The sequence below is a fragment of the Mustela nigripes genome, chromosome 2 (assembly GCF_022355385.1).
Source record: "Mustela nigripes isolate SB6536 chromosome 2, MUSNIG.SB6536, whole genome shotgun sequence".
NCBI lineage: Eukaryota > Metazoa > Chordata > Mammalia > Carnivora > Mustelidae > Mustela > Mustela nigripes.
The window spans coordinates 193,518,328-193,530,562 of record NC_081558.1 but is presented as its reverse complement, the minus strand read 5'-3'; positions in this window follow the sequence as shown (position 1 = coordinate 193,530,562).

The following is a 12,235-nucleotide window of genomic DNA, read 5'->3' as shown; positions in this document are numbered from 1 at the left end:
ATGAAAGCTAAGTAATGCTACTAGAATATGCTTATTTGTATTCTGTGTGAAATCTGAGAATGAGGTGAGTTGATATATAGTAGTAGAAAGAATATGGATTCAAATCCTGGGTTCAAATTCAGACTTTGATGCTTATGAACAGCAGGCAAGTTACTTACTTTCTCTGAGGGTCAGATTCCACTGAAAAATTAGTTAAGAATATCAGTCCCCTTGCAGGATCTATGCAGGATGAAAAATAATATGAAAAGTACCTCTATGGCACTTGGAACAGAGGATGTACAAGGATGTCTCAAGGCAAAAGAGCCTAATCTGAGTGGCTTCCTGTGTACGACACTGTGGAGGTTACAAAGACATATCAAGTGTGACTCTTGTCTTCTGAACTAATAACTATTAATAATTTAGTTAGATGGGGAGGGAACTGAGGGCAGAGGGGGGAGTATGGACCGTCTGAAGCAAGCAGCAATCAAACATTACAGAATGAGAGTCTTAACTGCACAGTACAAATCTGAGGCAGAGTAAGAGTTTATGAAAAAGGGAGAAGAATGTGGGTGGGGCGATAGCTTTAATGACTGAACAGAAAAACAAACACAAGCATGATTTGACAACCACTAAGATTTACACAGAAATCAAACTGTAGACTTAACAAAAGCAGAAGACCAACCCACTGAGAAGAGGTTCGATTTAGCACCCAAAGGACATGCTAGCAAAACCAGCCAGCTCTGGCTGCTAATGCCCCAAGGTCACCGTCTTGAAGAAGACTGGAGTACTTTGAAAGTTCTAAGCATGGACCTTGACTGGCCTCACCTATGGCAGATAGGAGATGTGTGACCATCTTTATTTTTCAAGAAAAGTCAGGTTACAGTTAGAAAATGAGCAGAAATAAATCATCAAACTCTATAAATGATCCAACCAAAGTAAAGTTTAAAATGTATGACTTTATTCGTTAAATGGCTTACTCTACTGAACTCCTCTTGTCATATATTCTTTTAAATATATGTTGGGCTTATGCCCAACTCCAAAAAATGGATAAACAATAAATAGTACTTTATTTTTTGAAAATCATGGTAATCTAAATCGGCACCCCCCCACAAAAATCTAACCATCAATATTGATCCACCCCCCCACAGTGGGACAAGGAAAGAAAACAGAATAGAGCTAATTAGGTTATACCCATGCTTTATATTTTATATGGATTTGCCTAAATAACATATGAACTTGAATATAAATGATGCTTTCTCCAAAAATTATTCCAAAGAAATAAAAGGAATTGCCTTTTAATAGTCTTTACAGATTCTTTCCTGTTCAATTCAAAAAGCTAATTGCATATTTTGAATAGATGGTATAGTTTTTCCCAATTTTTTTCTTAGAGATAAAAATCTACCTAATATTTCATCCCGTACAAAGTCTCTCTTGTTATGGAAGGCCTATTCAATTATCCTGATTCAGTCTCAATCAGTGGAAGCTAAAATGCTTGTAGAAGTCAGCTAATGGAGTTGATTTAAAAAAAAAAAAGAAGAAGAAGAAGGCAAAAATATTTTCTAAATTTGAAATTATTCCAGGAGGTATGAATTCTAGGTAATCCTTTCCTCCAAATTCACATGTTGAAATCCCAACCCTCCAAGTGATGATGTTTGGAGGTGTGACATTTTGGAGGTGATTGGGTCATGCATGAGAGTAAAGCCTTTTGTCAGCAGGTTTAGTGTTCTCACCAAACACCAAATCTGCGATCACCTTGATCTTGGGCTTCCCAACCTCCAGAACAACAAGAAATATATGTTGGTTGTTTAAGCCAGTCTACAGCACTTTTGTTATAGCAGCCTGAATAGACAAAGATAACCCACATATGAAATAAACCAGCTGTGGAATAGACATGATGACTGAACATATACATTTGTTTATACTTTTCAGAAACCCCACTAAAGCATGGTAAATAACCCTTTTTTTCAAAACATTAAACCATAAAGACAAAGAATGAGGAAAGACAGGACATCAAATATTAATGAAAGGTAACCGAGGTACCAGATCTGAGAGAGCTGGGTCCCAAGATGGTGGCAGGAAAGCAAAGCAGCATTGGGGCACCTGGCTGGCTCAGTCAGAAGAGCATGGGACTCTTGATCTTGGGGTTATGAGTTTGAACCTCACAGAGGATGTAGAGATTACTTAAATAAATAAAACTTTTTTTAAAAAAAGCTGACAAGCATTGATTACAAACAAGTTTTGGAAACTGATGGCACTGGACAGCTCTGAAAGTAGGACTGAAGGTAGAATAAATAAATAAGACACAGAGCCTCAAAAGCCCAACTTGGGGGTGCCTGGATGGCCAGTTGGTTAAGTGTCTGATTCTTGGTTTTAGCTCAGGTCACAATTTCAAGGTTGTGAGATGAGTCTTGCATCAGGCTTGGTGCTCGGCGTGGAGTCTGAGATACTCTCTCTCTCTCTCTTTCTCCTTCTGCCCCTCCCCAACCCTGCTCATGCTCTCTCTCTCAAATAAACAAATAATTTTTTTTTTTATTTTTTAAATCCCCTATTTACCCAAAACAAATACAAAGCCTAGAAGTTTATTTTCTAACAAAACTAAACCAGAGAATCCTGGGAGACTTGGAGGAGGGGTGCTGCAATACTAAATAGAAAATTAAGAACAGGTGGATGCTGGCATATTGGGAATAAAACTTCATCCCTGCCCCTAGTCCTCTATCCCTGCCTGTCTTGCTCTCAGAATGGTAGCAGTCAAAGCTGAACCTTCCAGGAAAAAGTTCAAAGCTCTTTCTTCAGTGAATCCAACCAAATTCACTAAGGTATAAAATGAAAGAGAAACCATAGGCCAGTATAGTCCAATATAGTAGCCACTAGCCACTTGTAATGATTTACATTAAAACTTTGATTAATTAAATTAAGTAAAATTTAAGCATCAGTTCCTCCACTGCACTAGCCACATCTCATGCAATGGTGGTTAGTGGTTAGGATATGGGACACTGTACCAGCAGAACACGTCTATCATCGAATAAAATTATATTAGATAGCACTCTTCTAGATAGATCTCCCTAAAGCAAAGCCAACAATCTCCACTACATTCTAAGTGTGCCACACTCTTAAATATATGCAAACACAAAAGACCACTAGATACCTAAGACATCTTTAATAGAAAGAAGAGTCACAGTATAAGCAAACTGGAAGAACAAGATGATACAGAGAGAAGAGAACATTTTATTACTAATATCTTCCAGGAGAGAAGAAAAGATACTATTTCAATGAAACAAGTATAGCCTGTTTAAAAAAAAAAAAATCCGTAAATACATATAAGAATCTAGAAATTTAAAAAATACAATGGTATACCTGAAAAACTCAATAAAAATATTAGAAGATAACACTGGAGAAATCTCTCAGAAAGCAGAGCCAAAAAAGATAAAAAATGGAAAAGGGGAGGAAAAAATGAGAAAATTAGAGGACAAGTTCACAAGTTCAACATTCAGATGAAAGGAGTTCCCAAGAAACAGGACAGAGAAAATGAGGGGAGAAAGTTACTTATGAAACATTTCAAGTGTATTTCCCAGAACAGAGTGACCTAAGTATCCAGACTAAAAGAGAACCCCGAGTACCCAGGCAATGGCTGAGAATAAACCACACCAAAGTCATGTCATTGTGAAATCTTAAAACACTGGGACAAAAGCAAGCTTCTGGGTGGGGGTTGGGGGGCTGATGTTCACCTAAAAAGATGGAGAATGTGAATAGCTTTGGATTTTTCAACAGCACACTGGAAGTAGAAGAGCAACACCTTAAAAATCCTGGGGGAAAATATTTCTCAACGTAGATGTCCCTATTCAGCCAAACTATCAATTAAATGTGAGGGAGCATAAGGACATTTTCGGATATTCAGGGTATCAAAAATTTTACATCCCCTGTATCCTCTCTCAGACAGCCACTTAAAGGCCATGTTTTACGGTGGGTAAAGCAGGTATGGCCAGGTGCCTCAGTCAGTTAAGTGCCTGCCTTGGCTCAAGTCATGATCCCAGGGCCTGGGATCAAGTCCTACATCAGGCTACTTGCGGAGTGGGAAGCCCAATTCTCCCTCTGCCTGCTGCTTTCTCCCTCTCTCTCTCTCCCCCTGACAAAAAAATAAATAAATAATCTTTTAAAAAAAGGTGATGCTTCACAGTGGGCAAACCCAAAACAAGGAAGACACGAAACACTGGAGACAGGAATTCTATAGGAGAGAGAGGTCGAAGGAACTATAGAAAGGGAGCCTGGGTGGCTCAGTCAGTTAAGCAGCTGCCTTTGGCCTAGGTCCTGGGATCAAGTCCCGAGTCCCACATAGGGCTCCCTGCTCAGTGGGGAGTCTGTTTCTCCCTTCCTCCTCTGCTCTCTCTGTCAAATAAATAAAATTAAAAAAAAAAATATAGAACCCTGGTCAAGATAAATTTTGGAGTCAGAGGTGTGGGGATGCCCTGAGAATAGCCATTCTAGATTAGGGCAGGTTAGGGTGCTTCAGGGATATGCAGTGCCAGAATATCTCGTGTCTCAACATTCCAAGAGATTTAAGCAACTGGCAGATAGTTTTTCTTAAGATTTTATTTATTTATTTTAGAGAGAGAGAAAGGGAGACAGAGTGAGAGATCAAGTATAAGCAGGAATGGGGAGAAAGGGTTGGGGGTCAAGACAGGGGGAGAGGGAGAGAGAAAATCCCAAGCAGACTCCATATTGGGGCTGGGGGCAAAGCCCCATGCAGAGCTCGATCCTATAACACTGAGATCATGACCTAAGCCAAAATGAAGAGTTGGATGCTTAACTGACTGAGCCACCCAGGCCCCCAAAGCAACTGGCTGATAGTTTCAATTAGAAATACAGAGAGAACAAATTTTTTAAAAATTTGAGGACAATTATTTGATCCAGGGAAAACACAATTGTGAGGGGGAGGAATAATCATACTTGTATAAAGCATTGCATTCTACAAGGTTAGGATATGGGACATAGCTGTGAATGGCATTATCATCATCATCATAATGCAATAATTTTGCTCTAACCTAAACTATGAAATAAATATAGTAGACAGATGGAGAGAAAAAAATAAAGGCCTGTGATAGAGTGGGGTATAGACATGAAGACTAAAGAAAAATCACCATTATCCAAAATGGGATATACTAATAGATAATGACTGAAATTAAAAAATCTCAAGAATAAAAATACTGACAAACAGGAAGGTCCATCATACACCAAAGAAAAGATAAAGTAAAATAAAAGAGCTGAAAGTGTTTGCTTCTAGGTAAAAGGAAATAGATGAGAAAGACCAAGGGCTGTTTTTTATTCTTCGTGATGGTGGTTTGTATTACCGTGTTGACTTATTTTATTATTTAAACTTTGTGCACTTGTTAACTTTGATTTTTTAAAAATTGAGGGGGAAATGCCTCATGGGAAAAAAATCCAAACTTGCTGTCCAAAATATTACATGAATAACTATTTGTATCTTGGAGAAAATCCCAAACGATAGCATCAGACTCAAATTCCCTTCATGGCTCAGGTTACCACCTTTCCTTCTAAGCTTCCCATAGGTTTCAGTTCTACACCATAATTCCTGCCTCCAAATTCTTCTATTCAATTTCTCTATGCTTCTCCCCATGTTTGTTTAGAGATTAGAGATATAAACCTGGGATTTCTAGATAGTCCTACATACTTAATCTGCCCCTCTAATTATATCAAAATCCTTGGGAACCAGAAGTATGTCTTGTGCTTCTTTGAAAACCTAGCACCTGATTCCATTCTTGCAACAGTATGTACACATATAGATATTTCCTGGTGATAATTTATTGAACATAGATGATTTGATACAGTCACCTTCTACATGTCATCCAATTTAATGCTAAAACAGCTCTGCAAAGTGAGTTTAATAATTGCTATCTTAAAGATGAAGTGGAGGAAAAATAAAGGGCAGTGAAAATGTCACCTTAACTCTGGGTGTAAAATGATCACACATTTCTTTATTTTGGTTAAATGCAATCAAGCTGTTTAGAGCTACAATCAGCTGGCAGGAAATTCCATTTCAGTCATTTATGGACTGACCTCCTCCATTCACATTTCCAGGTGATGCAAAGGTTGGGAATGGGGATGTCTTCCACACTCCACAATTTTGAAAGAAAGGCATATGGTCTCCACTGGACCCTCCAGATATGCTCATTTTTGGGTTACATGATCTGTCCCTGAGGGAAGCCATATTCACAACTTGAAGGAGGGTCTCTGTCATCTCAATTCCTGAAGCCCTGTCTCCTAGAGTTCCTCTTCCCTAGCATCCTATAGCAATCAACCCAACTGGGAGTTAACAAGCAGGACCTGTGCTACTTTTTTGGGAAACCACCTAAACCTCCTTCCTCCTGCGGGACTCAAGGAATTGCTTGCTTATGTCCCGTTCTATTTCCATCCCCAATACCTCTCCACCCTGCCAAAGCTCTTATCTTTCTTCTCCTCCGGAGAAGAGAATGGATCCCCAAAATGGATCTAGTCTTTCAAAACAAAACAAAACAAAATAAAAAAGGAATGAAGCCATCCTCTGGCAACATCTGCTTTCCACTCAGCAGTCCAAAGTCCCTGGGGCAAAGGAACACAATGGTTTGGCTACTTCCTTGGAATGAGAAAAGGAAAAATACCTTTAGCAATGAAAACAAAGATTTTTTTTAAAAATTATAGACCAATAAAATTAAAATCCTACCTCTACATATAAATACACATATACAATAGATATTTACAGAATTGTATTCATAATATACACAGTTGAATGAATGCCTGAGTGAAAAGATTTTCATTGTAAAAGCAGTGACTTTTATTACAATGACCTGTCTCATTCTCCAGTCTTCTACTATTGCCTTTGAACCACATTCCAAACCCAGGGAAAAAACATGTTTATAAAACTGCAAAGGTCAAGGCCAGTAATGGAAATTGATTTTACATGCTCAGTGGAGTGTTTTTAAAACCATGGAACAGTCTCAGGGAAAAGAAATCTATTTAATTACTCGACAGTCTTTTGTAGTCCATTAAAAAGGCTCCACAATTGTCTACCTCTTCTGAACCAACTTAACATAAATCCCTCCCCTTAAAGAAGCACTTCTTAGAAATTGCACAGAATGCACCCTTCTGAAGAGGGAGAAACTCCAGAGGATGAACTCAAACTGAGAACAATGATTCTACATGAAGACAAGCTGCTTCCTTTAAATGTTTTTAATGAGGCTGAAATTTTCACTCAAAGTTCCTGCCTAATACCTGAGTAGCTGATCCCTTTGAACTTGTAGTTTTTTTTCCCTTCACTGTCTGTTTGATAAGATGATGGGGAAGAAATCAATAGTCTCTGTTTCAGGAGCAATTATGATACATTTTTGCCTTCATTCTTTTTGAATTTCAGTCTATCACTGAAAGTCTTTTTCCCACATTCCAAAGCAAATTCATGGTAATTTGAAATATGAGATTACTGTAATTAACAACTGACTGCTTTCTTAAATTCTTACCATTTTAGTTGGAAATAAAGAAGAAAATGGTATATAAATTAGATTCAAGGAGCTGCATATGTGGTTGACTACTTGCTTATGCAAGCAAGTACACTTACCTTGATAAGTCAATACTCAAACGAGTCTTCTGGGACAACTGTTCTCCACCTAGGAATGTCAGACTGCAAGTTCTCCTAAAGATCATTGTGTTCACTAGATCGTTAATTGAATTAATTCCATTTAATTAAAGTTCTTGAATAAGCACATGGTCAAGCAGTATTTTCTGGAATTTTAGTCTTTCTAGATAAGCCATAATTAATTAATTAATACTGTATCTATTTTAGGACAGTAACAGGGAAACCAGGATAAATGGCTTGTGCTACCACAGGTAGTTTGAAACAAATTATATTTCAGACGCATTTAGAGTGCTCTCTCCCCATACTAACATGTCTTCACAATGTTATTATTGTTATGTCCAGGTAGGTTCTCATCAAAGGCTTCTTTCACCTTCTAGGCTTTTTTTCTTTTTTTTAAGATTTTATTTATTTATTTGATAGAGAGAGGGAATATCAGCAGGGGGAATGGGAGAGGGAGAAGCAGACACCCTGCTGAGCAGGGAGCTCAACGCACTGCTCGATTCTTGGACCCTGGGATCATGACCTGAGCCAAAGGCAGATGCTTAATGACTGAGCCAGCCCGGTGCCCCTCACTTTCTTATCTTAATTGAAATTTAGCTTTCTCTTGATTCCTTCCCTTGCAGTCAATTCCAGCGAGGGCTGCTTCCTTTTACTAGTCCTAAACCTGCAAGAGAGTTGCCGTTTTCTTCCTCCGGACTATGGTTTTCAGCTTCAAGAAAAACAAACACAACAACAACAACAAAACAGCCTCAACAATTTCTATTATTCTTTTGAAATTTATGTTACTCACTTATATTAGAGAGACTCACCTTTGTCAATTATCCATGACCTTCCATAAGGTTTTGAATTACTAGGTCAGTTTTCTTCTCCATCTATGATAGGCTAACAAATGGAATGGCAAAACATATCCATGCCGTCATCCCTTGAACCTGTAAATGCTACCTTACTTGGAAAAGGAGTCGATGTGATTAAATTAAGAGTCTTGAGATGAGATGGTCTTATATTATCTGTATGGGCTCTAAATGCTGTCACATGTTTCTTAGCAAGAGAGAGACAGAGGGAATCTTGACATACACACAAAGAAGGCAGTGTGAAGATGAAACAGAGAGGGTTGAAGATGCTGGCCTTGAAGACTGGAGTGATACTGCCACAAGCCAAGAATGACAGTAGCCATCAGAAGTTGGAAGAGAGGGACACGTGGGTGGTTCAGTCAGTTAAACATCTGACTTCAGCTCAGGTCATGATCTTGAGGTCCCAAGATCGAGCCCCACATCAGGCTCTGTGCTCAGTGGGGAGTGTTCTTGTCCCTCTGCCCCTCCCCCTGCTCATGCTTTCTCTCTCTCTCTCAAATAAATAAAATCAGAAGAAGAAGAAGAAGAAGAAGAAGAAGAAGAAAAAGAAGCAGCAGCAGCTAGAAGAGAAAAGGATCCTAATGTTCCAATGTCCCTTAGAAACTTCAGAGGGAGGGCAGCCCTGCCAACATCAACAGCCCAGTGGTACTGATTTTGGACTTCTGGCCTCCAGAACTGAAAAAGAATAAATTATTATTGTTTTAAGCCAGCAAGTGTGTGGCATTTTGTAATAGAAGCATAGGATATTAACATATTATCCTATTTCTTATTTTCATTCTCTAAGACTTTACCACTTATATCATGCATGAAGTCATATAGAAAACCAATAAAGAAGGAATCATAAAAGCCCATGAATAGTCTCAAGAAAAAGGGACTGATCAATACCTTTAAATATTATCAAAAGTGTAAAGACTTTAAAGTGTCTGTTATATTGGGCAATTAGGAAGTTTTCAGTAACAAAAAGAAGAATGATTTCAACATGGTGGTAGGTTGGCAGTCCATATCCAGTATCTAGTATATCAAGCAGTGAATAGGAACTCAAAAGACAAAATTAATAAGGATAGATCCAATTTTCAAACACTGTGTTTGCATATAGAAACAGATATATGTTTATCTGGAGTAGAATATAAACCCAAACTCAATTATTCTTAAAAGGGAGACTTGAGGATATTCATAAGAAAACAACCAATAAAGGCAAAAGACAGAACACACAAGAGGGAAGAGACTTGGTAAAATGAGGTCTCTGAAGAGTTGGGAAGGCTAAGAACAGGCTATTTTAAAAGATTAGGCATGAAAGATACAAGGACACTGCTTCCTCTGAGATGGGAATGAAACAATAAAAATGGGTATAGAGGCAACTAATTTTGCATTAGCATGTGGCAGATTACCATTTTCTATCTGTATGTTCTTTAATAATGTGACCATGTCATTCCCCCATCCAAAGACAGTCATTCTCCTACCCTTGAAACTAGGCTGTTTTTAATGACTTGCTGGACCAATAGAATACAATACAACTGACATTCCAGGACCTCCAAGGCATTGTTACACATTTTGGAACACTGGATTTTGGGACACACCTTTTCAGACCTAGCCACCATGTTGTGAGCAGCCATACAGAGTCACTGGATAGGCTGGCCCCACACTGGTGCTCTGGTCAACAGCCTTGTGGAAGAGATATCTTGGGCAACCAGCCAAATCATATCTTCAACTATCTATAGGCCAAGTTGAGTGTCTTTTTTCATGCTGCAATCATATGAGACACCCAAAATGAGAACTGCTCAGCTGTGCCCACAAACCCACATAAACTTAAGGGAAAAATAATTCTTTTAAGCCACTAAATCTTGGGATGTTTTGTTACCCAGTCAAGGCTAATCGGAACACAGAAGAAGGGGGAATTAAAAGAAAGTTTAAGCTTTATTTTCTCAATTAAAATACTAAATGAGAGGCGCCTGGGTGGCTCAGTGGGTTAAAGCCTCTGCCTTGGGCTCAGGTCATGTTCCCAGGGTCCTGGGATTGAGCCCCGCATCAGGCTCTCTACTTAGCAGGGAGCCTGCTTCCTCCTCTCTCTCTCTCTGCCTGCCTCTGCCTACTTGTGATCTCTCTGTCTCTCTGTGTCAAATAAATAAATAAAATCTTTAAAAAAATAAAATAAAATGCTAAATGATCTGGGATAGCTAATATGAAGAATGAAACAGATAATTGATCAGGCTCATGTAGAAAAATTATTACACGCTGACAAGCGCCCAATTCATGTCATAGACCTAAATCTGTGATGGCATCAACCCTCTTTATGATTTTTCTCTAGTAGAATGCAAAAGAGGCATAAGTTTGAAGTTCAGCAGTGCGGATAAACAGAAAAGCAAGGGAGAAAAGGGTGGTGCCGAGAAAGTGGTTAAGCAGTATATCAGTGCCTAGGACCAGGGCTAACTGATGCTTTAGACACACAGTCCAGGGTCCACAAAAATGTTTTTTGTTTGTTTGTTTGTTTGTTTGTTTTAGAAATATTTTAATTTCTTTTTTGAATCAGAAGAAAACTTTCAGGGCGCCTGGGTGGCTCAGTTGGTTGGACATCTGCTTTTGGCTCAGGTCATGATCCCAGGGTCCTGGGATGGAGCCCTACATTGGGCTCCCTGTTCAATAGAGTGCCTGCTTCTCCCTCTCTCTCTCCCTGTGCTGCTCCTCCCTGCTTGTGTGCATGCATGTGCTCTCTCTCTCTCTCTCTCTGTCAAATAAATAAAATCTTAAAAAAAGAAAAGAAAAACTTTCAGGCCAAAGAAAATGTTATATTTACTTTTTATAGGTGCAATTGTAAAACATACCATTCTTTTTCTTTTTCAATGGAGAAAGGGGCCTATGAAGGCAAAAACGCCCAGGTCCCATGAAAGTCATTGTGTGGTCCTGCCTAGGAGAGACAGAAAATATGAGAAAAAAAGGAGGAGTCAAGGGTCAGAAGTCTTGAGGAAACTATTATGAATTTGTAGTCAAATTAGGATAGTAAGAAACGTAAAAGGATAAGGGATTGTGATGAGGAGTGGAAATTGAGAGGTTTAAGTTTTCAGAAAAGGAGAAGGGTCTCACAGCCCTTCTCCAGAAACTCTAGGAGATGATGCTGAGAAGTGGGAAGAGAGGTGACGGAGCAGAGGAGATCAAGGACCATGGTGTGTAGGAGGTTAAAAAGGTCATTAGCATTGAAAGTGATCCAAGATGGTGGCAGGAGTTAGAAAGACTAGGATTTTAGATGGACTAAAACTTTCTATATAAAAATTGAAGTACTGTAAGAAACAAAGACTTTTTTTTTCTTAGTCGACATTTATTGACAAAATTCACTCTAAGTGGAATTGTGAGAAGCTCCTTAATTTTTAAAATAATAAAATATATGTCAAGTATTTTTTCTACCAAAACTAATGTGAATTTTTTTCTTTTTTTTTTAATTGAAGTATAATTGACATAAAACATTACATTGGTTTCAGGTATACAGCATAATAATGATCTGGTATTTTTATATATTGCAAAATGATCACAATGTCAAGTCAATGTCTGTCACCATGCATGATTATGAAGTATTTTGTGTGTATGATGAGAACTATCAAGATCTATTCTCAGCAACTTTCAAATATGCAATATAGTATTATTAGCTATAGTCATCAAATTTTAAAGGTTTTTATTTATTTATTTGACAGACAGAGATCACAAGTAGGCAGAGAGAGGAGGGGAAGCAGGCTCCTTGCCAAGCAGAGAGCCCAATGTAGGGCTCAATCCCAGGACTCTGGGATCATGACCTGAG